Genomic DNA, 21923 nt, shown 5'->3' with positions numbered 1-21923 from the left:
CATAGCGAGAGACACTAATATCGTAAAACTAAGGATAATAAAGGTATATGCCCACATTTCGCGTACACAGTGCCGGAAGGCCTATAGAAAAAGGTTAAACTTGTAATGGAACGGAGCACGTATGGAAGGAGACAAAAAGTTTAATTTAAATGTTGTGGTTGCGCTCAAAAATGTCATGGTGAATGCAGGAGTGGACAGGTGGGCAGCGAGGCTAGCTGAGGATTTCAAGAGACACAGCAGCCCTTTGCGGAAGGGCACATGGAATGCCAGCTCATGGATTTCGCCGAGGGGGCGGCGCCAGGAGAAACCATTGATCGCTGTGAGATGGGAGTCAATCGCCCAGTTAGCCTTGCGTAACTAAGAAGTAATCAAGACCGCTGAAACCTAAGCCAACGAATCACAGCCCTGCATTTAAACTGTGTATGTCCTATCTAATATATAAAAAAATGTTTAAAAAATTCATGACATAAGGAAAGAGGGCCGGTGTCCCACCAATGAATCTAGAAAAATTAAACTTTTTCTCAAAACTGCAGTCACTGTGAAATGAGAGTAAGAGGTGAAGATTGTGGTTGGAATTAACTACCGCTGATTGCCTGGCACAAACATTCGTTGTGCGAGCCACACTGGAGACGATACAGCTAGAAAAAAAATGTGTGCCGGACCGAGACTCGAACTCGGGACCTTTGTCTTTCGCGGGCAACTGAGCTACCCAAGCACGACTCACGCCCCGTCCTCACAGCTCTACTTCCGCCAGTACCTCGTCTCCTACTTTCGAAACAATCTGCCAGGAAGTTTCATATAAGCGCACACTCCGCTGCGGAGTGAAAATCTCATTCTGGAAAAATGTACTTCGTCCCGGGCACTCGTGAGCGGCGGACGCGAAAGGCTTCTTCATCGACACTGGTGGATAGATTTGTTTATAATGATGCACACATTGGTGAAATGTTGTGTATCTGTTACTCTGCTTCATTCGCGTTGGTTTTCCCTATGCAGGGATAATTCGTGTCCCAGACATTTTCTTATAGACATCTAACGTAAAATATAAATAGTGCCTCCGAAAAAAATTGATCATAAGTATATTGTCGTTGAGATGTTGACAGTTGTAATAGGAAACATTATTATCCTGGACTTCGTTTTCCTCATGGCAAGCTTGGATGCTGAACGGACCGCCCACAGTCACTCGCCTTTAGCTTATGATGCTGACCTGTTAAAGTTCTCACAGTCAGCGTCACTGAACAAAGGAAGCGTTCTGTGGACTGTTCAACCTCCTTGGCCACTAAGGTGCACCAGACGTGGCTAAACAGGGGACTGCGCGAAGGCGCGACACTGATGGTCTGATGGCGCCTGAACCGCTAACACGCTCCTCTCCCACTCCTCCATGCCATCAGTTGCATTTTGGTCTTAGTGGCCACCTCCCTACTTCCCGAGGTGCCAGCAGTGTATACCCTTTCCTGAAATAAACCACTTTTGGGAGTCAATTTTAGCACTGAATAATATTGTCATTTAATCGACCACATTGATCCTGACTGCTAATGGCACCTAGTACAGCTCCTGTGATGTTATTGCACACCCTGCAGGTAGAGTGTTGGGAGTGTACATTGGCGATACGGCACGCAGAAGATGGTATACGTGCGGTCAATTGTGCTTCAGCAAAGCAAAGCAGATGTCGATCCGCTAGATTTCACAGGTTACGGATTCCGCACTCAGAAGCACAATACGACATCCTGTTAAGCAACTGAAGCACAAGACTTACAACATCACAAAATTCGTTACACGATATTTTGCACCCAACTATGAGGAGAATATGCGATTAGTAAAGTTGTAAAAACATTTGTATAAAACAAAGACTACCGGAAAATCTTTTCCACAGCAACGCTACAATTAAATGAGAACGTAGTTACCCATTGTCCAGCGACGCGGTCCGGGAGCTCTACTGGCAGCTGATCCTATAGACCACCAGGGAAGAGGTCTGGAAGAGCCGCGCCCTGCTCATTGACGGGCTACAGTTCCTCACTTTACCGACTTCCAAACATGCTTGCTGGAATTCAGACCCTGTGATCAGATTGATCAAGCCGTATGATGGATATCTTCACCTTCAAGAAATTCAAATACGAGGACAGTACAATAACAGATGAGTGTAGTCGTCCACGAAGAGTAAGTGTGGGCAACTGCAGTTATGTACCGTCACCTATCTGGTTGCAGTACTTCATCTCTGTACTCCTAGATGTTGTCAGAATTTATCATGATATCAACTTAGATGCAAAGCTCCGTACGCCTTTCCATCACGATGCTTCATCAGTATCAACCCGGTCTCTTTCCACGATGTTCCTGCGATTGAGCTTGCTGATACAGTCCGTCCAGCTGAATCTGCGACAACCCACTTTCCAAACTGAATCTAAGAAGAGATCTACTTTTCATCGCTTAATTCATGGTCCAGTCTTGATTTGCTAACTCCACAGCACGTATGGTCTCTGCACTGCCCATGCTCACTGTTGTGGTTGGCAGGAGACCCAACCGTGTTAGTAAAGGAGGCCGAAATGCACGCGTTTTAGCTCACGCAGGCTGGCGTGAGGTCTGGAACATGACAAGGGAATTAGAGTTGAGAAAAACGGACGTAGCTGGTGGAATACTTAACTTTAATCCATTAATGACGAACGTCGCTCTTGACGATACATGGTTAACAATATCAATAGTACTGTCTATGGCGCCTTGCTAGGTCGTAGCAAATAACGTAGCTGAAGGCTATGCTAACTATCGTCTCGGCAAATGAGAGCGTAGAAGTCAGTGAACCATCGCTAGCAAAGTCGGCTGTGCAACTGGGGCGAGTGCTAGGAAGTCTCTCTAGACCTGCCGTGTGGCGGCGCTCGGTCTGCAATCATTGATAGTGGCGACACGCGGGTCCGACGTATACTACCGGACCGCGGCCGATTTAAAGGCTACCACCTAGCAAGTGTGGTGTCTGGCGGTGACACCACATTCACATTAAACATTGTGCGGCCATACGTGCACGTTGAGTGCCATAATACGTAAAACACATGATAAGATCAATTTATGCCACCTATGACACCCACACTCATTTGCGCAATGTGGGTAGTCTCTGTTTTAATACACAGAGATAGAAGGACCTGCATGGTATTTTCCATAAATGATTTTTTTGTTTTTACCTTTTTGTAAATATACTTGATAATGGTCTAAGGCCAAAATTATGCAAAAACACAACGAATTAAGGAAAAACTGACAGCTGGAGGTGGCATTGCATCTTTTAAACAATAGAGAAGAGTGCTTTCAGAGAGAGGCTATAGATTTAGAAGAAGGGGAAGAAGAAGAAAAAGAAAAAGATAGTGTTGATAATGATGAACCCGATGTTGATGATCGTGGTGGTAAAAATGATGACGGCGAAAAAAATTAGAGTATTTCTATGCAATTCTTTCTCACTACAGAGCCAATTATCTGGCCGCACTCGTGATGGCAACAAGAGCCAGTCTCTGGGAACAATATTTCAATGCAAATGACAAATGCCTTAACGCTGCTTTAAATGTTCAAATACTAAGATTATTTATTAATATTTGTCGCTAAGCAAGCTAAGATCTACATGTTCTAAATATAAAACAAACAGAAAAAAGTACTTACAATTCATACAGTTTACAAAGAAAATTAAGCTAATATTAATACAAACCACAAATTATACATAAAAAATTTCCTTTGACGCACCATTACACATCCACCAATCAATACCAATATTCGAAAATGAAATTAAAAGCTTCAGTTGTAGCTTCCAGGACATCACTCCATTCAAATGGTTCAAATGGCTCTGAGCACTACAGGACTTAACATCTTAGGTCATGAGTCCCCTAGAACTTAGAACTACTTAAACCTAACTAACCTAAGGAAATTACACACATCCATGCCCAAGGCAGGATTCGAACTTTCGACCGTAGCAGTCGCGCGGTTCAGGACTGAAGCGCCTAGAACCTCTCGGCCACCGCGGCCGGCGTCACTCCATTCCCTATAGTATCATCTCTGGGATCACTATTTGACAATGTGCATTACAGTCTGCTCTGCAAAAACAGACATAAAGTCTGATGGGATACCGCCATCACTGGTTATACAAAGTTACTTATAATCCGTCTTGAATGCAAAAAATGTTTATTCACATGACCGGTTTCGGTTCCTCTAGAACCATCTTCAGATCTGCAATTTCGGTTACAGTAGTAACCCGTCGACTCACAGCAACCTTCACATCAGACGTGAAGGTTGCTGTGTGTGGACGGGTTACTACTGTAACCGAAATTGCAGATCTGAAGATGGTTCTAGAGGAACCGAAACCGGTCATGTGAATAAACATTTTTGCAATCAAGACGGATTATAAGTGACACAGTTTGCTCTGCTGCTACAAAGTCACATTATCAACTATATAGGGTAGCCCTACTTTTGGCGTGGCCAGTTCGGATCCTCTTTAGACCAAATCTTCCTGGTTATAGTTCAGACCCCTGCTCCGGTTTGGTGGAGTTTTCACAGCTGCTACGATGGAAACATCTGTAAGACTCCGTGCGTGTTGAATCATGCCAGAACCGTCCCGCATGCCTAGGCGGGCAGATGATGGGCCTGGTCTGTGACCTCAAAACTGAGAGAAATTAGATGTTATAAGGAACACACATTGTTCTATGCTCGCTTTACGTCTTCTTACTAAATGAATAGGGAATGTTCCTGGCTTATGCGCATGATAACGTGACAGAGAGAGAGATAGGAGTTTCCTCAGAGCTCTATTCATACACTCTCACGAGCAAGGACTTTCCAAGTGTGGACTTCCTCCCTTCCGCGTGTCTCTGAATCGCAGATAACAAGCAAAAAACATAGGTCCGGAGGTAGGCGTAACGGCGGAAACCGTGAGCAGTGTAATGACAAGCAAGTCCCGGCGTGTCCTCGGCCGGCGCACGCGCTCCATTCAGCGGCGATCAGCACGCCGTGCTGCACTCCGTGTGCTGCACCGGCGCGGCGAGTCGCTCGCCTTGAGGCCGCAGCAGCGGCAGCCGCGCCCGCAGCCGTCGGCGAGGTATGCTGCACCGGCACTTCCTCATTCACTCAGCGCCGACACTCGCTGCCGAAACGCCACTGCTGTATAACAAAGGCCAGAAACGCATTCACATACGTCCCGTCCAGCTCGGGGACGGTCGCCGTCTTTGCGTCAGAACGTCTGCGGTGCACTGCAACCGGGAGAGCGGTTTGCCGTCACAAGAAGTGACGGCAGAAGTGGTTCGGGCAATTCTCTTCCGTATACGAGTTACGCATCTGCTGACAAGTTTCTCAACGTTTTAACACATTACCGTAAGCGTGCGAACAAGGTACCAGAGAACGCGTCTGACCCTTCGAGCAGGCGCGAAAACAAGGTAGTGGAGAGGGGTGGGGGGGTGGGGAGGGAGGGGGATGGGAAGCTACGTCGCGCCCCAAAAACGTCTTAGTAAACGCGTTCATATTGTATACAGGATGTCTATCCCATTAGTCTCTAGACGCATGTCCTCCGGCATTTCGGCAGTTATTTGCAATTTCGTTTTTGTAATGTGTAGGCGGAGTCAGCCCACACACTGTTAATCCAATCTCTCGTGCCACGCACAGTGTCAACGGAAAGCTTTGGCCTATTTCCAGTTACAAACAAAATTACTTTTTAAGCGAAAATTCAAGTGATCATTCGATAGGGCAATCCCAATTTGGTCTATATCTATATGACTACTCAACAATTCACACATAAGTGCCTGGCAGAGGTTTCGCAGAACCACCTACAGACTCTTCCCCTATCGTTCCAATCTCGAGCAGCGCCTTGGTAAAAACTACGCTTAGACTTTTCATTATGAGCTCTGGTGTATTTCATTACAATGACCATTTCTCCCTCTGTAGTTTGGCGCCAGTAGAATGTTTTCGCATTCGGTCCAGAAAGTTGTAATTGAAGTTTCGTGAAAAAGTTTCGCCGCAACGAAAAATGACTTTGTTTCAATGACTGTCACTCGAGTATCATATCTGCGAATCTATTCCCCTCCCCCCCCCCTCCCCCGGTCCCATATCACGATAATACAAAACCGACTGTTCTTCTTTAAATTTTCTCGATGTCCTCCGTCCACCCTATGAGGTAAGGATCCCATACCTTGCAGCAGTACTCCAGAAGACAGGCTTGGTATGGACAGTCTCTTTAGTAGATGCAACACCCCAAGAAACCCGAAAACCCATATAACAATGTCACGATAATTTAAAGAACAGTGCTATCCGTACAGATAAGTCAACTTTGACAATAATATAACACCTTAAAGTTTTGATGAACACCAGTTTCAATAATTACTGAGTATGTCATGATATAAAAGTAGAAAGTTCGCACTATTATATATTTATTGTATTGTCGTTAAGGTGACCATTTCTAAAACTCTAAAACTAGTACAGTTGAAACAGCACAGAATACAGTTTTATTTCTACTTGTCTTTATCTCTCTTTTAAATTTAAGATAAAGAATGTCATAAATGTACTTCTTTTACTTAGATAGTAAAATTAATTTCCCAAACAAAATAAATATTTGATATTTAAATGCTTCTTACGTTTTTTTTATTTCACAACTATACTGGTTTTATTTTATAACTAACTAAGACAATAACCACAGTACCATTATAGAACAGGTAAAACCAGAACGAATGGCCACTTTAAGAATAACTGGTCACCTTAATTATCATCGTTTGTTCTTTTTACTTCCTAGTATTACTTTGGTTGGGGTAAACGTATCATATCTGAGGGGGGTGCGCTGTTCTAAGAAAATGGAAGAGAAGCCTAGGGCACGATCATTGAAGACTTTAACAAAACAATGCCCAAGATTGTCATCTCAGAGGTTTGAAAGCCAAACATCCTATCGCGAAGCTTGGAACACAAATGGTTCAAATAGCTCTAATCACTATGGGACTTAACATCTGAGGTCGTCAGTCCCCTAGACTTAGAGCTACTTAAACCTGACTAACCCAAGAACATGACACACATCCATCCCCGAGGCAGGATTCGAACCTGCGACAGTAGCAGCAGCGCGGTTCCGGACTGAAGCGCCTAGAACCGCTCGGCCAGCTTGTAACACAAACGTATGATGAAGACAATATGAAGTATTGGGCAGCGACATTCACCTACAAAGTCAGGCTTCAGTGATCGATATATGCAGTTTGACTTCAAAAATAAAACTATTTAGCAACACGCCTACCATGAGTACATGGAGCCGCTCACACATCACAGCTTCGAATTCAAAACTTCTGACACCACGAACTTACCAGGAACTTTCATATCCCCTCCAGGAGTGAAACCTGTGAAGGCTAAGGACGTATTAAAACATGCCGAATACTTCGAATATCATGCAAGCAAAGAGTATTGTTCAAGCCTGTTTGGCACTGCTGCATCAGCAGTTATGACTATGAGACACTGATGACGATAGTGATGGCTGTGAATATTAATGATATTAGATGTCATTTTATGCAGTATATCACAATTTTCATCCTATTTCTTTAATGTATAATCGTTTAACAAATACAAGTCGTAAGATATTACTTCATTTTGACAACAACATCTACATGGTATATTACTATAATATTAATGTGCACTATATTAGTAGGACTTCTATTGAATTGCGCAAAACTCCAACTAGTCCGATCTGTTTTCCTTCTCCACACCTAGAGAATATAATGTGGTCTCACTCAAATAGTTCCGATAACTTCCCTGATGCCTACAGAGTATTTAGATAAAACAAAAACAAAATGAGCTTTATGGAACGAAGACATGCGGTTTTTATCGTTTTCCCAACAGTGTGATTTTCTGACTAGTGGGGTTTTTGCCGGCAACCTCTCAATTGTAAGATGTACACGAGAATTTCATATCTAAATTTAGTTACTTTAATTGTTTTACTGTTGGTGATTTACATGTGCTAGGGTAATATTCATCGTAAAAACAGGGAAAGCAGTAATTTTCTCGGCATCGTGCCGACGTTAAAAACGCTGCCTTTTACGATTACAGGCTTGTTTAAATTTTCTAATAAAAAATAAACTTGGTTTACATTCACAAAAGGTATTCTCTCGTCTCACAGTTTGGTAGTAAACCACGGGTAAACCATCATGTCGCCAAATATTGGTGTGGATAGCTTGTGATATAGTTTGGAATGCACTTTGATGCGGTCATCTCGGGATGTTACTAATTTTTCTCTCTCGACGCGATAAGAGCAATTCTGAAGCTGTCTGATCAAATTCTTTAGCTGACGATAAAAATAGATACCACAGGGTAGCACTAGCGGAGTGTATTTAGAGGGAATCGCCTTAACACTGCTTCTTCATCGTGAAAGTTCTTTTCTACAATGCCTGGGCATCTGTAGCTCCCACTTTTGTCATTTCGTTTCTGTCCGTGACCTGGATATGCCACAAATTTGAACGAAATCGGTGATGACGAGTAGATGTTGTCCCCTTGTAACAGGGAATCTGATTAGAATTAGTTTGTGAGGAACGGTGTCAAAAGGTTTCTGGAAAACTAGAAATATTGAATCAGTATGAGATCTCCTGTCGATAGCTTTAATTACTTCTTGTGAATAAAGAACTAGTTGTGTTTCACAAGAACGATATTTTCTGAATACGTGTCAAAGTGTTGCGATATTCATTAGCCGCATATTCCTGTGAATCTGCGAGTATTTTAGTTGTCCTCTTGTCTCACACGTGTTTTAGTTGAAAGTGGGTGATGACTTCTGACCATTTTCAGTGCTATCTAACAAGGCGTGTACTAGTATGGTGGTGTGGGTGATGATGGGTGACATTACGAGAGACTGGGCGCAGTTTTATGTCAGATTGCTTTTTCTTTCTATTATCGTATTTCCTACTTCTTGTTGTTGTTGTGGTCTTCAGTCCAGAGACTGGTTTGATGCAGCTCTCCATGCTACTCTATCCTGTGCAAGCTTCTTCATCTCCCAGTACCTACGGCAACCTACATCCTTCTGAATCTGTTTACTGTATTCATCTCGTGGTCTCCCTCTACGATTTTTACCCTCCACGCTGCCCTCCAATACTAAATTGGTGATCCCTTGATGCCTCAGAACATGTCCTACCAACCGATCACTTCTTCTGGTCAAGTGGTGCCACAAATTTCTCTTCTCTCCAATTCTATTCAATACTTTCTCATTAGCATTCTTCTGTAACGCCACATTTCAAAAGCTTCTATCTCTTCTTGTCTAAACTATTTATCGTTCACGTTTCACTTCCATACATGTCTACACTCCATACAAATACTTAAATCTATACTCGATGTAAACAAATTTCTTTTCTTCAGAAATAGTTTCCTTGCCATTGCTAGTCTACATTTTATATCCTCTCTACTTCGACCATCATCAGTTACTTTGCTCCCCAAATAACAAATCTCATTTACTACTTTAAGCGTCTCATTTCCTAATCTAATTCCCGCAGCATCACTTGATTTAATTCGACTATATGCGATTATTCCCGTTTTGCTTTGTTGATGTTCATCTTATATCCTCCTTTCAAGACACTTTCCATTCTGTTCAGCTGCTCTGACAGAATTACAGTGTCATCGGCGAACCTCAAAGTTTTTATTTCTTCTCCATGGATTTTAATTCCTACTCCAAATTTTTCTTTTGTTTCCTTTACTGCTTGCTCAATATACAGATTGAATAAAATCGGAGAGAGTCTACAACCCTGTCTCACTCCCTTCCCAACCACTGCTTCCCTTTCATGTCCCTCGACTCTTAGAACTGCCATTTGGATTCTGTACAAATTCCCTGTATTTTACCCCTGCCACCTTCAGAATTTGAAAGAGAGTATTCCAGTCAATATTGTCAAAAGCTTTCTCTAAATCTACAAATGCTAGAAACGTAGGTTTGCCTTTCCTTAATCTATTTTCTAAGATAAGTCGTAGAGTCAGTATTCTAGTTCTTAACTACATTCATTTCCGTTAATTTTCGCATAGCCGCTGATACCCTCGAGGTTGAGCGCCCTTATCCCACGAACCGCCACCAACACATCGATGCGTATTAACAGGGACAGTACAACACGAAGAACAGCCAGTGCTCCAGCAGTGACTGAGCAGCGCTGATGCATGGCGGCAGAAGTCAGCTCGGGCCTGGGCGGCAAGTAAGTCGCTGCTAGAGTGGTGGTTATTCATCGTGTTTTGCTATCCCTGTTTATACATGTCGTTAAAACGAATGTCTCACTAGACTAAGTTAGGACCGTTCTATCGAGTGAGCACGTAGAATTCCGCTTTATAAATAAGTTTGTTCGTAGCGGACACTGGGCGTAGCATGAAATACTTGATAAGCAGTATTTGTTTTGGGTTGACTCCAACTACATGTTGCGAAAACCCAGACTGCAAATATCTGCTGAGACGTCAGATATAATGCGCCTGACGACTCTTAGGAGAAACTGCCGGTGCAAATTTCCAAGGCAATGGATTCTAGAAAATTACAACGGGGATGGGCTTGTGTCCGGACCGCCTGCGGAGGTCATTCCAATTAGGTGAAGACCCACATTTATAGGCTGACTAGACGTACTGGCGACAACAAATCCGACACGGTGGGAGAGTCAACTGGTAGGACGGTAAGCCACATAAAGTTAAACCAAGACAGAAATTGAGAGAATCCCGCTCAAGGAAACATCACCAACTTGACCTCATATTTTAAGGAGAAAAAAGCACCCCTTCAAGAATCAACTGCAGAAATCTTGGCTGCGCCGAAATTTGGACCGTAAATATGACAGTACGCAGTTATGACTTTCTGAAAGTGCAGTTTTTAAACTTTGGCATGCTCCAGTTGTTTGTCACTCGCTCCGCCCTACTGCAGCCGCGTAACTCTCAACTACTATACAATGAAGTAACAGCCAGAGCCCTGCTTTTCGCGAGGTGTTGAAGGTGAGGAAAGACGAGTGCTGGAAGTGGGCACATAGGGGCACATGGCCCAAAATGCTTTAAAATATCTTTCGAGAACACACGCTATCCCGCGTGAAGAATATTAAAATGAGTAGATAATATTTGAAACTGACGCACATGTGCGTTCAATATTATTTTAAAAAATATTCTCGTAATGATATTCTGCAGCTATATATACCCCTCAAAATCAATATATGTAAAGTAAAGCAACTGCTATCAGAAAAAAGGATTTTCCGGAATCGCAGCTTTTAAGAATGAGAAAATTCGAAACACTTTACATTCTGTAGTACATAATTACTTTTTCTGAAAATAATGTTAACTTTTATTCGCGTCTCATTATCATATGTGGGTAGCAAACTGATTCGCGATATTGTATGCATCGATGTGAGCAGTAGCCAGGCGACAGTGTCCTCGCGTTGCCTGTATAGATGTACCCAAATTTCAAGGAAATACCTGACGCATTGCACTGTATTTTTCAAAGTTCGCTTGCCTTCCGTTACAAAAACCATTGGTATTCCGAGGAAATAAATGAGTGATTTTAAAATGAAAATATCAGAACATGACTCACTGAGGTACATGACCAGCAGTTTACTTGCCTTGTATCGTATATTGCCACGGAGGGATTTCTTGCTTCCTGGAGAAGTAGGTGTCATATCTGGATTCTGATGCCTCCAAATGTGCTACTATCATTTCTATTTTTCCCCTTCTCTTGTTGCTTTTTTATGTTCTCTTCTTTTTGCGAAACCACCTAATAACCAGACAGAAATAATTCTGGTATTCGTTAATTTTCTTAGAAGTGTACCTTGCAGTCAGACAAGAAAAGAACCACTAGCTGTGGAAGGTGCCGACATACTGGAAAGCAACAGAGTTGAACGCAATGGCCCAGGTTCGCCTGACGCTAGTTGGTTTATGCAACACTGCACGGCAGACGCAATGCCATCGGCGTTAACCAAATGGAATTTTGAGCTCAGATCCCGTGCTTGCCGAAAATAATAATGGATTAAGGATGCGTCCGCCTTTTTGCAAGTACACAATTATTGTTAAAGAAAAGGAATAATTTGTACTTTCAAAAAGATGGGCCCAAATTTACTCCGTTATTGTTAACCAAATATAACTCTAAGCACTGCCAGCAGGACACTCTGAATTATCATGTATTCTGGAATCACAACCATTATTATTTTCATCGCTGGAACTGCTTGTCCCTTTCAATTAAGCTGCATATAGTTTCACATTGATTACCCCCCTAATGTTACACTGTACATGTCGCACTTGCCTTTCATACTTACAGTGGTTACAAGTATACAGTGAAAACGAAGAAACATCACGTGAATGGCCCATCTGCCCGTGTGAAACATTATACCATGATAACATCGTAATCTGCTAGCCAGAGAGAGTCAATTGGAAACTGTAATGTCTATAAGATGAGAAGAGGCTGCATAGTAAAATTTACAGCAGCCTTTTATCGATAGAATCCTATTCTTTTTAGTAGTGTCACCGGAAGAAGAGCGTGAGATATTACTGACTGTCACGGTTTGTCACCATTTCACTTTACCGGCCGCGGTGGCCGAGCGGTTCTAGGTGCTTCAGTCCGGAACCACGCGACTGCTACGGTCGCAGGCTCGAATCCTGCCTCGGGCATGGATGTGTGTGATGTCCTTAGGTTAGTTAGGTTTAAGTAATTCTAAGTTCTAGGGGACTGATGACCTCAGATGTTAAGTCCCATAGTGCTCAGAGCCATTTGAGCCCTTCATCTGCGCGCCTTCTACCACATTCTTATCAGGTCGCTGTATTGTCTGATATTTATTTTTGAAACACCCTGTATAATTCATATTAACACGTAATATTAAAAGTCTATTGTCTATTGTCTCTCAAATAACATATTCACCTCTGACTTCTTTCCACATCACAGTGACTCCCCTCCGCGGGATGCAGGAAACATGACAGTGTTGCTCTTACGTTTACGAACGTCACTGAGAGTCTGTTCCTGAAACAGCGACCCAGTGATCAGGAGATCAGCCGTCAGTACACTGCCGGTGCCTTCAGCTGTATAGGTGCCTACCTTTCTGTTCGCAGGTACACCAAAAGCACGGCCGCCGGGCTCGACGACGAGCTGCGAGGGCCATGACGCAGACCGCAGCTTCCTGCTAGGCGCAGAGGTGAGTTTTCACTGGCGTTCTATTTATTACCTGCCTTACTCTTCTGTCGCACCACGTGGAAACTAAACATACGCTTCGTCATGTCGGGCTATGCACCCGGTGGCATACTAGGCGAGACGTAATTTGTGGTAATCTCAAAGACGTGTTTCCTTTGACGGGAATGTAGGAACGGACTTGAGTCAGCTCAAATCGAACATAACTACTGTGATTAAAAAATGTGGTAATTCCGTTGATAGTCTTACAGGAATTACGTCTTCCCAGATCTACTGTTACTCAGGTAGAATGGACATTTGCCTTAGGGAAACACAGTGATCGCCTTGTCATATTTTTTATTATTATTATTGTATATAGGTTGATTTTGTTAAAGGGGGAAATGCACAGGAAGCGATCAGTAATCTCCAAGGGGGGAAAAGGGTAATGTGAACATATGGCAACGAATGCGTTCCATTAGAGGTACACCGTCTTGAAGGTCGAAAGTGTAGGTTTCATTGATTGAAAGCACACTTGACAGTACATCGGGCTAGTCGGAGTGTTCTGTCTGCACTAGCGTTGTAGCTCGACACTCAAGAGGGTAGTGAGCCGGAGCATCATCATGTGGTAGCCACATCACCCTACGTACCAGAAAAGCCACGTCATCCAGCAACGGAGACAGGAACCGCAGACACGCCTTGTCTGTGAAGCGTTGTGGAAGGTGACTAGTCCCACGAGGCGGTCGCCAATAATCTCCGGCTGAACTGATGCTGAAGGTCCGCTACCACCATACCACGTGAATTCTCTGTAACAGACAGATGTGTGTTCTGAAGGTTGACGACACCGCCCCTCGTAAAGGTACTTCCATTTTAGTGTACAGTGGATGACAAAAATCGCAGCACCGTAGTGCCTTGTTGGACAAACTGTCGCCGCGGGCACAAGTCTGTAGGTAATAAGGCCTGCCCGCATTGTAAGTGATACGTAGAGTGGTAGTTGTTGTGAGGAATGTTCCACACGGTCGTCTGGTATAGCCCATGCCGGCGGGCCACCTTCCTCTTGCTGATACCGGGGTCAGTGTCAAAGATCTTTTACCTCCACCTTGCTGTACCTCCCTCGGAATGTATTCCCGGCGACATTTCCATATGACGTATATGCTACTTACCCTCTCAGGGGACGTTTTCTCCACTTTTTCCTGAATTAGCGAACTCATCCTGTACAGGGTGATTTTTTCCACAATGTACAAACTCTAGGGATTGATCGATGAGAGGATACCGAACAAAAAAAGGACTAATAAACTCGTGTCCGGGAACGCATAATTTCCATGCTAGAGACCCTTTATTCAATCATACTTTGTTACAGAGACTACGGTCTGATACGCGCTGTACCATGCAGCCACAGTTATACGAGTAGTATGCATGGTTTCCTCCTAGAGGGTGGTACTGTTCCTCATACGTCATGCCTTAGCGCCCTCTCCTGACTAGTAATTGGTAATTTTGTGTCGATTCACTTCTCTTGCTGACTCACCGTGTAGTGGATGTAATACAGCGTTGTACACAATGGTTCCGTATTCGAATCGAGAGCTTGCCGACATGGTGTTTACTTACAGAAAGGCAAACGGCAACGGGCGGCGGGTAGCGATGTTTTATCAGGAGACCCATCCCCGCCAACAACAACCACAGCATTCAGTGTTTGCAACTGTGTTTCGCCGTTTGTCTGAGACCGGGTCGTTTCAGGAGGCAGAAAATCGTGAAGGACGTACCCCAAATGTTCGGACACCAGACATGGAGGAAAATGTGATTAACACTGTGGAAGGCGACCGCCGTGTCAGTACCAGGCAGTTGGCTCGCCAGTACAGGGTAAGCCAGACCACCATGTGCAACATCCTCCATGACAATTGTTACTAACCTTATCACTTACAGCGTTTGCAGGGCTTACTAGCGACAGATTTTCCACATCGGGAGCAGTTTTGTCAATGGTTTCTTCACCAGGCAACTACGATTCCGGGATTTGTGTCATCCATTTCCAAATGAGGCCACGTTTACGCGGAGTGGCATCTTCAACTTTCAAAACAGTCATCTGTGGGATAGTATACAGAACCCCCACGGTACAGTGACAGCGAACCATCAGCATCGGTGCAACCGGAACGTGTGGGCTGGGATATTTGGCGACCGTCGCCTAACAGGCCGGATCTATCGGCGTTTCTTGCGTGTGACTTGGCTTCCCATGCTGGAATAAGTGCTATTGATGATTCGAAGGGTTATGTGGGTGCTACGTGATGGCGCACCAGCCCACTTCGCCGTTAACGTCCGGACGCTTTTCAATCGTGTCTTCCCTGATCAACGAATCGGGGTCCAATAGTATGGCCTGCTAATTTACCGGATCTCAACCCGTGCGATTTCTGGTTACGGGGCCATCTCAAAAGTATCGTGAATGCAGAGCTATTCCAGATGTGGAGACACTGGAGCGACGTATTGATGCTGCCTTTGTCACTGTTCGGATGCAGCCTGACCGATCTGAACGTGTGAGACAGAATATGCTACGGCGCGTACGCGCATACACTGACGCAATTGGAAACCAGTTTCAACACTTACTGTAACTGTGGCTGCATGGTACATTGCATATTAGACCACAGCCTCTGTAACAATGCACGATTGAATAAATGATCTCTAGCATGAAAACCATGCATTTCCGTACATAAGTTCATTAGATCTTTTTTCTTCCTTATCCTCTCATCTGCCAATCCTTAGAGTTTATACAAGGTGAAAAAAATCACCTCGTATATAGGGTTGATACACTACTGGCCATTAAAATTGCTACACCACGAAGATGACGAGCTACAGACGCGAAATTTAACCGACAGGAAGAAGATGCTGTGATATGCAAATTATTAGCTTTTCAGAGCATTCACACAAGGTTGGTGCCGGTGGCGACACCTACAACGTGCTGACATGAGGGAAGTTTCCAACCGCTTTCTCATACATAGCAGTTTACCGGCGCTGCCTGGTGAAACGTTGTCGTGATTCCTCGTATAAGGAGGAGAAATGCGTATCGTCACATTTCCAACTTTGATAAAGGTCGGATTGTAGCCTATCACGATTACGGTTTATCGTATCGCGACATTGCTGCTCGCGTTGGTCGAGATCCAATGACTGTTAGCAGAAAATGGAATCGGTGGGTTTAGGAGGGCAATACGGAACGCCCTGCTGGATCCCAACGGCCTCATATCACTAGCAGTCGAGATGACAGCCACGTCTCGATTCCTGAGTCAACTGATGGGGACGTTTGCAAGACAACAATCATCTGCACGAACAGTTCGACGACGTTTGCAGCAGCATGGACTATCAGCTCGGAGACCATGGCTGCGGTTACCCTTGACGCTGCATCACAGACAGGAGCGCCTGCTATGGTGTACTCAACGGCGAACCTGGGTGCACGAATGGCAAAACGTTATTTTTTCGGATGAATTCAGGTTCTCTTTACAGCATCATGATGGTCGCATCCGAGTTTGGCGACATCGCGGTGAACGCACATTGGAAGCGTGTATTCGTCATCGCCATACTGGTGTATCACCTGGGGTGATGGTATGGGGTGCCATTGGTTACACGTCTCGGTCACCTCTTGTTCACATTGACGGCACTTTGAACAGTGGAAGTTACATTTCAGATGTATTACGACACTTGGCTCTACCCTTCATTTGACCCTGCGAAACCCTACAGTTCAGCAGGATAATGCACGACAGCATGTTGCAGGTCCTGTACGGGTCTTTCTGGATACAGAAAATGTTCGACTGCTCCCCTGGCCAGCACATTCTCCAGACCCCTCACCAACTGAAAACGTCTGATCAATGGTGGCCGAGCAACTGGCTCGTCACAATACGCCAGTCACTACTCTTGATGAACTGTGATATCGTGTTGAAGCTGCATGGGCAGCGGTACCTGTACACGCCATAGAGCTCTGTTTGACTCATTGCCCGGGCATATCAAGGCCGTGATTACGGCCAGAGGTGGTTGTTCTGGGTACTGATTTCTCAGGATCTATGCACCCAAATTGCGTGAAAATGTAATCACATGTCAGTTCTAGATAATATATTTGTCCAATGAATACCCGTTTATCATCTGCATTTCTTCTTGGTGTAGCAATTTTAATGGCCAATAAAGTACTAATAAAGCTGTCAAACTGCAGGGAAGGATTCCTGACTGGAAATAGTAGAAAAAGTGTCCTACGAACGGGTATCCGGAAATGCACCGTTATGATGGTAGATGGCGCTGACGATGAAAGTTTCACTGACTACTTGCGGTGTGTTCCTAGCGTGTTGCAGGCTGTGTAATTGAAGAAGCATGCGGTATTCGTGTAGGGAACAAACCCAGATGGTGTTGTGTTCGGCCAATCAGATGGAAACTGTCGAGAGGCAGCACGAATATACCCTCATAGACACCAACGTCATCACACAACCTTTCACGCCCTTTTTGGGCGATTGTGTGATCATGGATGCTTTCAGGCAGACCGAACGTGCAGGATGTGGCGAACTGTGCGCACACCAGATCTGGGGGCAGATATTGGGACCAAAACTAATACATGCTCCAGGCAAGTGGCCCGCTAACATGATGTAAGCGAAAGTACTGTTATGTGTTTCCTGCATGACATTGTATGCCTTGGAGGCCAATTTGAACATTCCTTATAACATGTCTGCTCTGCAGCTCTGTATTGTGTTCCAGGACGATTTGTTGTCGTCGCCCGCACAGCGTTCATTTCCGGACAAATGTTCATAGGACCATATTTCCTCCATTTCCAGTCAGGAATCCGTCCCTCCAGTTTGTCGGTTTTATTAATGTGCACCCTGTATTGCAGCTACAGTTCGCACAATTGGTATCATTATCGATGTAGAACTATTACCACGTGAGCATCAGATGATCTCTTTAAACGGAAAGGAAGAGGCGTGCGGATGAAATAGTAAAATACTAGGAAACTAAATTATAGATCAAAATTCTATACATATGTACACGAGCTTGAAAACGTTATTTAGGAGCTCGGCAACCGAAGAGACTTGTAGAGCGTCCACAATTTTAACATGTCTGCACTCTGATTGTTGAGATTGAAGGTCGCGGTTAATCACGTAGTAATATAATTCGCAAATGTAGTATTAAAAGTGAACACAATGTAAAATTTATTAAGCCTCCTCAAAGTGAATACTAGTAATTAATTGCTTAACTGCTGCTGTATCCAAGTTAGACATGTGGTAGAAGCAGGACGCGGTCCGCGAGTAGCAAGCAATTAGCTATTTTTCGCAAATGCATATCAAACTGCTTGCGAGAAAGAACTGATAGATGAATCTACTATTACTGAAGTCCGAGCTGGCAGGAAAAGAAACGGCAATGAAGTGAAAAGAGGAAAAAACAGAGAAAAAAATTATTATACAAATCAGAAAACCATTTTGTTACTTAAGTCGCTTTGTTCATTCAATAACAGCAGTGGATATTTCATAAAAATTAGTAAAAATTTCAAGCTCTTGAAGTGTATCCATATACCATCATGTAGGAACATAATGACAGATGTCGAGATGTTGACCTATGGAGTACCTTATTCTGCATTTTTCAAAATGGGACATGTAAGACGTTTTGCTGTATTACTAGCTTGGTTGCAATACTCTCTAAACATCTTTTTCTGTTTTTCCTGGCCTCTGCCCCATATGTTCACGTCGTTGGCCTGTTAATTGTTAGAAGAGCGTAGCGTTCCAAAGGATTGGAAAAGGGCACAGGTCATCCCCGTTTTCAAGTAGGGACGTCGAACAGATGTGCAGAACTATAGACCTATATCTCTAACGTCGATCAGTTGTAGAACTTTGGAGCACGCATTGTGTTCGAGCATAATGACTTTTCTGGAGACTAGAAATCTACCCTGTAGGAATCAGCATGGGTTTCGAAAAAGACCATCGTGTGAAACCCAACTCGTGTTATTCGTCCACGAGAGTCAGAGGGCCATAGACACGGGTTCCCAGGTAGATGCCGTGTTTCTTGACTTCCGCAAGGCGTTCGATACAGTTCCCCACAGTCGTTTAATGAACAAAGTTAGAGCATATGGACTATCAGACCAATTGTGTGATTGGATTGAAGAGTTCCTAGATAACATATCGCAGAATGTCATTCTCAATGGAGAGAAGTCTTCCGAAGTAAGAGTGATTTCAGGTGTGCCGCAGGGGAGTGTCGTAGGACCGTTGCTATTCACAATATACATAAATGATCTTGTGGATAACATCGGAAGTTCACTGAGGCTTTTTGCGTATGATGCTGTAGTATATCGACAGGTTGTAACAATGGGAAATTTTACTAAAATGCAGGAGGATCTGCAGCGAATTGACTCATGGTGCAAGGAATGGCAATTGAATCTCAATGTAGACAAGTGTAATGTGCTGCGAATACATAGAAAGAAATATCTTTTATCATTTAACTACAATATAGCAGGTCAGCAACTGGAAGCAGTTAATTCCATAAATTATCTGGGAGTACGCATTAGGAGTGATTTAAAATGGAATGATCATATAAAGTTGATCGTCGGTGAAGCAGATGCCAGTCTGAGATTCATTGGAAGAATCCTAAGGAAATGCAATCCGAAAACAAAGGAAATAGGTTACAGTACACTTGTTCGCCCACTGCTTGAATATTGCTCAACAGTGTGGGAACCGTACCAGATACGGTTGACAGAAGAGATAGAGAAGATCCAACGGAGAGCAGCGTGCTTCGTTACAGGATCATTTAGTAATCGCGAAAGCGTTACGGAGATGATAGGTAAACTCCAGTGGAAGACTCTACAGGAGAGACGCTCAGTAGCTCGGTACGGGCTTTTGTTCAATTTTCGAGAACATACCTTCACCGAGAAGTGAAGCGGTATATTGGTCCCTCCTGCGTATATCTCGCGAAGAGACCATGAGGATAAAATCAGAGAGATCAGAGCCCACACAGAGGCGTACCGACAATCTTCCTCTCCACGAACAACACGAGACTGGAATAGAAGGGAGAACCGATAGAGGTACTCAAAGTACCCTCCGGCACACACCGTCAGGTGGCTTGTGGAGTATGGATGTAGATGTAGATAGATTTGGCAATGTTAGTGGCAAAGCGTGGCTGGATTCTCTTCCTATCGGCAACACTTCCCGATCCCGACCCTCTCGGAACAGAATTTGTGCTTCTTTTCTAGCTTCCAAGGAAAATGGAAGTTGTCTTGCACACCTTGTGGGACCACGACTGTTGGGAGGAAGGACAAGATGGGGGACTTGTTCCAGAATATCTGCGCTCTGCAGCGGACTGTGCGCTGTTTTGAAGGAGCCTAAACAATTTCTCTGCAACACTTGTACTAGCACACCCGGCATCCGACGCAGAGCATCACCTCCCGGCCGCCTGGCCAGATGAGCAGTGCGGGAGAGAGCGGCGCTGGTGTCGGGTATCCGGCGGCGCCGCAGGTGGCCCGCGTGTCCGGATAAGGCCGCCGCGACGTCCGAAATAACGCGCGCCGAGCCACACCAGGCCAGCTTCCGGCTGCACCGCATTCCTCCAGCCGGCGGACACGCCCCCTGCTACACGTGCTGCCTCCGCGCTTCCAGACCCAGCCCCGACGCCGGCAACCGTCCTGCCAAAATGTTTTGTTAATTACTCGTAAGAAATCGTTTCATCGAGGTAGCGTTTTCACGTGCAGAAGTGGACATAAACAATCCAAGAGCACTGGAATGAGAAATCTGTGTGCCTGCGGGAGAGGCTATGGATTGGAGACTAACATATATAGATGTGCGATGTCGGGTAATCATCGATGCTGAGTTAGATTTCATCACTTACGTCTAAACGTCTATGGACGATAATAGTCGATCCCAAATATTATTAAGTTATGAATATATACTATGGCGTAAAGTCGTTAGATGACATGTAGCTGCTGCGACTTTGTTGGGTTATAACTCACTCAAATGTACTGAAAATGGCTATTTATAGCTGAAATCTGGATGTGCAAGTATAATAAAAGACCAGTGGGATCACGACTACCTGCTGTGTTACTATCCTTCCTTATCATAGTCTGCGGTCGCTCTGCAGTCACAGTCACTGTGTACATCAGCTCCTTGTGGAATCCAAGGCGGTTAATATAAAATATATTTAACATTTCTTACTTCCAGTCCTCTAGAGGATTGAATATTCCATCATTTTTCGGGAGTACATTCGGAATTATTATTAACTCTTGTACCGACATGTCGACTGAAAACCTTTCAGCCATTCTCAAAGTGAATTGCTTGCAAGATTTTAAAAAAAACTTTACTCTGTGGAGTAAACGTGCACGCGTCAAAGATACCGTTGTTGGTAACAAGAAGGCCTGTCACAGATAAAACTTTACGCCTCTAAAAAAAATGTAAGTGCAGAATCAGTGAATACACATTGCTTACAAAGTATGTGGTTGATTATTATGGATAGCATGTTGGACTGACGGGCAATGAAGACCTATAATATTATTTCCTTTGCGAACGCAGACGTGAAATAAGGTGTTTCCATGATTTTTCGAGCTGGATATTCTCTTCTCGCTTGAGCAGGTTGTCTGCTAATTGTATTTCCACAGCTTCCTTGACCACTGAATCGCAGTCGGATTATACTGGTGGCCAGTATCTTAGCTCTCCCGTAATCCATTTCACTGCCTGGCATTCCAACCAATGCCATCTATAGTAATTAACGAAATACTAAGCACTGTGGATTTGCTGACTCTGCACTTGCTTTGTTTTACTCCTAGACGCATCAAATTTAACCTATGACTTACCCTCTTGTTGGCAACATTGTTATCTTTGACGCACCCATTTTTGTTCCACAATGTAAAGTGCCTTAAAAATCTTGAAAATGACGCGCCTTGAGA

The 21923-nt window shown here is 44.1% G+C and overlaps 1 protein-coding gene across 2 annotated transcripts in view; it reads left to right on the top strand.

Annotated features, from left to right (window-relative positions):
• Window positions 1-21923, top strand: part of LOC126356138 (BTB/POZ domain-containing protein 1-like) — a 431946-nt gene that overhangs the window by 293847 nt on the left and 116176 nt on the right. For both annotated transcript variants that reach the window (XM_050006848.1, XM_050006850.1), the window contains exon 2: window positions 12997-13079. The gene's annotated coding sequence lies outside the window, so the exon portion shown is untranslated. The remainder of the gene's footprint in view (window positions 1-12996; window positions 13080-21923) is intronic.

This window comes from Schistocerca gregaria, chromosome 3 (genome assembly GCF_023897955.1).
Source record: "Schistocerca gregaria isolate iqSchGreg1 chromosome 3, iqSchGreg1.2, whole genome shotgun sequence".
NCBI classification, from domain to species: domain Eukaryota; kingdom Metazoa; phylum Arthropoda; class Insecta; order Orthoptera; family Acrididae; genus Schistocerca; species Schistocerca gregaria.
The sequence above is the reverse complement of the archived record's forward strand: the minus strand, read 5'-3'. Positions and strand labels throughout refer to the sequence as shown.